Genomic DNA, 6,194 nt, shown 5'->3' with positions numbered 1-6,194 from the left:
AGAAAGCAATCAATGAACAACTAAGGAACCACAACAAAGAATTGATGCTTTTCATCTCTCTTCCTGTCTGTCCCTTCCTGTCCCTCTCTCTGTCCCTATCACAAAAACAAAACAAAACATTAACTTCTAGTTAATGCATCCATACTGAAGTATCCAACAATGAAGTTTACTGATGTCTGCAACTTATTTTGATGTGCATGAAAAAATCAGATGAATTGGTAAATGGTGAGAGGCATGGCTAAATGGATAGATATGTGACAAAACAAATATAGCAAAACACTAATTGTAGAATCCAGGTGATTCTTTTAGTTTTTCTCTTTGAAACTTCCATAATAAAATGTGGGATAAAAAAGCCAATCTTCTAATTCAACATGAAAATTAAAATTTAATCTATTTTGTAATGTCAATTAACTATTAAATGAAACCTTAAGAACAGAAAAGAATTATGAATTATGTACATAAATTTTATTCTAGTGATGACCTTCTTAAGTCCATGCCTGCCTTGAATCTTAAATTCCCAACACTCTTAAATTTTAATTTATTAATTTTTTTAGAGAGAAAGAAACATCGATTTTTGTTGTTTCACTTATTTATGCACTCACTGGCTGGTTCTTGTATGTGCCCTGACCTGTATTGAATCTGCAACCTTGGGGTATCAAGACGACACTCTAACTGAGCTACCTGGCCAGTGCTCTCCTCCCTCTTCATACACCAAGCATATAAGACTTTCAGTTTCCTGAATGCCCTGGACTCCTGCTTGCCTAAGTCCTTGAGGCCTCCACGTATGCTACTTCTTTACCTGGAATGCTGCCTTCCCTAAGCCACTCCTTTTTTAAAAAATTATGCTCATCATTTAGGTTTCAACAGAAATATCATTTCCCCGGAAGCAGTCCCTAATCTTCCAAAGTAGGTCAGGTTCCTATGGTGGAGGAACTCTATGGCAAACAGTTCACAGGGCCAGACTGCTCAGCAGCCAGCACAGTATCATGGAATTTCATTCTCAAAGAAAGCAGATGTCATTAACAGGCTTGCACTCTTTATAAATGGTCCTTAGGTAAGGTACTCCCCTTCTTAGAAATAAGGAGGAGTGGGCCCTGGCCTGTTGGCTCAGCGGTAGAGCGTTGGCCTAGCATGCGGAGGACCCGGTTTCGATTCCCGGCCAGGGCACACAGGAGAAGCGCCCATTTGCTTCTCCACCCCTCCGCCGTGCCTTCCTCTCTGTCTCTCTCTTCCCCTCCCGCAGCCAAGGCTTCATTGGAGCAAAGATGGCCCGGGCGCTGGGGATGGCTCTGTGGCCTCTGCCTCAGGCGCTAGAGTGGCTCTGGTCGCAACATGGCGATGACCAGGATGGGCAGAGCATTGACCCCTGGTGGGCAGAGCGTCGCCCCATGGTGGGCGTGCTGGGTGGATCCCAGTTGGGCGCATGCGGGAGTCTGTCTGACTGTCTCTCCCTGTTTCCAGCTTCAGAAAAATGCAAAAAAAAAAAAAAAAAAGAAATAAGGAGGAGTGCGTGTAACATCTAAACATCCCCAATCAAAAGCCTCTTTTAGTTTAGAAATCATGCTTGCTTGCTTTTTGTGTTATATAATTGTAAGAGAAATATGCCTCCTCCGTGCCTTAATGAGAAGTAAGAGAGTTGTGATTGGATATCAACATGGAACCACAATTTTTGCTCTTGAGAAGCAGATCAGAACACCCGCATTGCGCGCGTGCGTGCACACACACACACACACACACACACAGAATAGTAGTTAGGCAGTTTGCCACAGCAGTAGGCTGTGGGCAAAGCCCACGTGCCACCTGCCCCCAGTCTCCCATCTGCCCACAGTCTGCCAGCTATCATGTGCAAGACCGTCAGAGCAACCACAGCGCTCCACTTTAGTCAGAGATTTAGCAGAAGTGCCATGACAACTGAATAGAGATAAACCCGAGTAGCAGAACAAAAACAGGTAAAAAACTTTGGCTTGATCTCTTCCTTTAGGTGCCTTGAGTTGCCTGTCTCATTGTAAGCCAGAGGTGTACGTAAGATTTGATTCTGATCAGAAGGGAAACAACTCCAAGTTCAACAAAGCCTAGAGCAACCCTCGACTACTCATTGCCCCAAACTCCCTGCACTTCTCTCTGTAAAACTGACTCATAGTCCTTTCTCCAGTGTTTCTCTTCCCCATCAGAATGTAAGCTTCATGAAGGTACAAACACCTCTGTCCTATTCCCTGTGCTGTCTTCAGCCAGTAATACATGAAGACCTCAATAAAGACTTGTTAAGGAAAGAAATCTCTATCGCTTCTTTTTTTTTTTCTTCTTTTCCAAGTGAGAGGAGGGGAGATAGAGAGACACAATTCTGCATGCACCTGGACTAGGATCCACCCGGCAACCCCCATCTGGGGCCATTCTCGCAACCACTCTATTTTGTGCCCAAGACAAATGTTCCATGGAGCCATCGTCAGCATCCAGGCCTACTCACTCAAACTTATTGAGCCATGGCTGTGGGAAAGGAAGAGAGAGAGAAAGAGAGAAGGAGGGTTGGAGAAGCAGATTATTGCTTCACCTGTGAGCCCTGACCAGGAATCAAACCTGGGACATCCACACACCAGGCTACACTCTACCACTAAGCCAGGGCCAGGGCCTCTATCTCTTCTTTATTATAATACCATTTTGTATGTTCCATGCCTATCCTAAATACCATCTTATTGTGTGTATTTTTTCTCTGTATTCATTCATCTATACCAGGGGTCAGGAAACTTTTTGGCTGAGAGAGCCATGAACACCACATACTTTAAAATGTAATTCTGTGAGAGCCATACAACGACCCGTGTACATTACGCATTATCCAATAAAAATTTGGTGTTGTCCCGGAGGACAGCTGTGATTGGTTCCAGCCACCCACAACCATGAACATGAGCCATAGGAAAGAAATGGATTGTAATACATGAGAATGTTTTATATTTTTAACATTATTTTTTTTATTATTAAAGATTTGTTGGCCCTGGCCGGTTGGCTCAGTGGTAGAGCGTCGGCCTGGCGTGCAGAGGTCCCGGGTTCGATTCCCGGCCAGGGTACACAGGAGAAGCACCCATCTGCTTCTCTACCCCTCCCCCTCTCCTTCCTCTCTGTCTCTCTCTTCCCCTCCCGCAGCAAGGCTCCATTGGAGCAAAGATGGCCCCGGCGCTGGGGATGGCTCCTTGGCCTCTGCCCCAGGCGCTAGAGTGGCTCTGGTCGCAACATGGCGACGCCCAGGATGGGCAGAGCATCGCCCCCTGGTGGGCAGAGCATCGCCCCATGGTGGGCGTGCTGGGTGGATCCCAGTAGGGCGCATGCGGGAGTCTGTCTGACTGTCTATCCCCATTTCCAGCTTCAGAAAAATACAAATAATAATAATAATAATAATAATAAATTAAAAAATAAAGATTTGTCTGCGAGCCAGATGCAGTCGTCAAAAGGGCCATGTTTGGCTCGTGAGCCATAGGTTCCCGACCCCTGATCTATACAGTCATTGAATCAGTTACTGATATTCATAAAACATCTGCTAAGCACTGAGGAAGCAAATATCAATATTATAGATTCCCTATCCTTAAGAAGCTATATTCTATAAGGAGCCCACAAATTAGCAAATAACCACCACACAATATGGAAATGCAATAACAGATTATATAAAGGGGACCTTGGAAATGGTGGCTAAAGCTGCAACAACTATTTTCCCTACCAAATTAGCAAATACAAAAACAAAGTAGTAGTGGTAGTCAATCACTCCTCACCTCGTTCCTTTCTAGCAGAACCCCAATTTTTCTTCTGGTATATATACTTTGTCAGTGCATTCAGATGACACAAGACAAGCTGACTCCAGCCTGACCAGGCAGTGGTACAGTGGATAAAGCATCAGCCGGGATGCCGAGGAACCAGGTTCGAAATCCCAAGGTTGCCAGTTTGAGTGTGGGCTCATCTGGCTTGAGCACAGGATCACAGATATGACCCCAGGGTTGCTGGCTTGAGCCCAAGGTCACTGGCTTGAGCAAGGGGTCACTGGCTTGGCTGAAGTCCTCCAGTCAAGGCACATATGAGAAAGCAATCAATAAACAACTAAAGTACCACCAATATGAGTTGAAGCTTCTCATCTCTCTCCCTTCCTGTCTGTCCCCCTCTCTCTGTCAGTCTCTCTCTTGATTAAAAAAAAGAGAGAGAGAGAGAAGCTGATGCTGATTCCGTCCTCAGCTCCAAAGGTTGATTCCAAATAAACCAAAGATCATAATCCCATTCAGTGGGCCTGCCAGTGATTGGTTCAAGAGCCCAAGTTTAAGTCAAGTTTAGGGTTAGAGTTAAATTTACTCCAGAAACTGTTCTATGTCTGCATGACCTTAAAATGTCCCAATCAGACTGAAAAAATGGAAGTTAATTTCATTGTTAGGATAGCATTTTTCCCCCGCTCTTGCCAGACATTAGCAAGGAAGCAGGCTGCCCAGCCTGTTATCTGAGGGTGATTGAAGACATTGTCAGCCCATGAATGGGGTGAAGCCGTGGGGGATAGATATGAGATAACTGTAGAAAAATAGAGTGGACACCCAAATTATAGCATACAATTATAGTATATATATAGCCCTACTTTTGTGACTTGTTATAGCAGTAATAGCGATTATCATATATTCTTTATTGTTCAAGACAATTTGAGTTGGTTATTTACATCCAGAAGCATCCTAACTGACAAAGTAAAGGTACTATGACCCTTTGCAATAACATGGGGAAATGTTTATAATAATACTATCAGCCAAACAAAAGTAGAATACAAAATAATATACACATAATGATTATAACAATATTAAAAAGTCTGTGGGAATAGATACAAAAATACAAATAATGTTGGAATTTGAATAGATGTACTATTTTTCTAGCACTCCCAATTTCCTATGATGAATACATGTTATTACTATAGTGAAACATATTAGACTGTTATGGAAACATTTAGGGATGAATACTTAACTCTACCTACGGAAGTCAGAGCAAGCTTTACTAGGAAGTGATGCAACCTGACACTAAGGAGTGTCATTCACAAGAGGAAAATGAAAGAGGCAATTCTAGATCACACTTATTTCCTTTGTCAAGTTTGGGCAAATTAACTCCTACTAGCCTTGGTTTGCTCATTTTAAACTAGAGATAATATTACCTACCTCAAAGAGTTTGGTTGGAATTTTAAATTATTTTTATTATCATCATTATCATATTGATGTTATTATTATGTCGAAGGCAAACAGTCATGAAAGTGCATGGTTGGCTCAGGAACAGTTGAATATTTTACTACATTTGAAGAACAGGACCCATGGCAGAGATGGGGCTGAAAGTGAGGCAGCAGGCAGATCGTGAAGGGCCTGTATGTCATATAAGGAACAGAATTTCAAATAGTCTTGAAGCATGACCCGGTTTGGGAAAGTCAGATTGAGAGGTCACCTGAGATTGCTCTCAAATTCCACCTGGGCCCCCTGTGGTTGCTTAGGTGGCTAATTCACGCCTTCTTTAATACCAAATGCCTGAAAAAGGCAACTAGGTAAATTTCCCCAGGGCAGGGTGCATTTTTACCCTGACAAAGTTAAGTGGTAGACAAGCCTCCGAGAATAATTGGGAGAGGCCATCCTGAGAAGGGCTTGTATGGGCCTTCTCAAAGGGTGTTGGTCAGGGCGGGGTGTCAGCATAGGATGCCATTATGGAAACTTCAAGGCAAGGAAAACATGGCTTTCCTATAGGGTGAGTTCTGCCCAGTTGTGTTTGATCCTGCCCAGGAAAGGAGCTTATCCCTTTTGCCTATGGCACTGATAGCATCTTTTCACCACCTTCATTATCCTTTTTATTTTTTAATTAATTTTAATGGGGTGACATTGATAAATCAGGGTACATATGTTCAGAGAAAACATCTCCAGGTTATTTTGACATTTGATTATGCTGCATACCCATCACCCAAAGTCCAGTTGTCTTCTGCCACCTTCTATCTGGTTTTCTTTGTGCCCCTCCCCTCCCCCAACCCCCTCCCTCTCCCCCCCCGTAACCACCACACTCTTGTCCAGGGGTCCCCAAACTTTTTACACAGGGGGCCAGTTCACTGTTTCTCAGACCATTGGAGGGCCGGACTATAAAAAAAACTATGAACAAATCCCTATGCACACTGCACATATCTTATTTTAAAGTAAAAAAAAACAAAACAGGAACAAATA

The sequence above is a fragment of the Saccopteryx leptura genome, chromosome 1 (genome assembly GCF_036850995.1).
Source record: "Saccopteryx leptura isolate mSacLep1 chromosome 1, mSacLep1_pri_phased_curated, whole genome shotgun sequence".
NCBI classification, from domain to species: domain Eukaryota; kingdom Metazoa; phylum Chordata; class Mammalia; order Chiroptera; family Emballonuridae; genus Saccopteryx; species Saccopteryx leptura.
The sequence above is the reverse complement of the archived record's forward strand: the minus strand, read 5'-3'. Positions refer to the sequence as shown.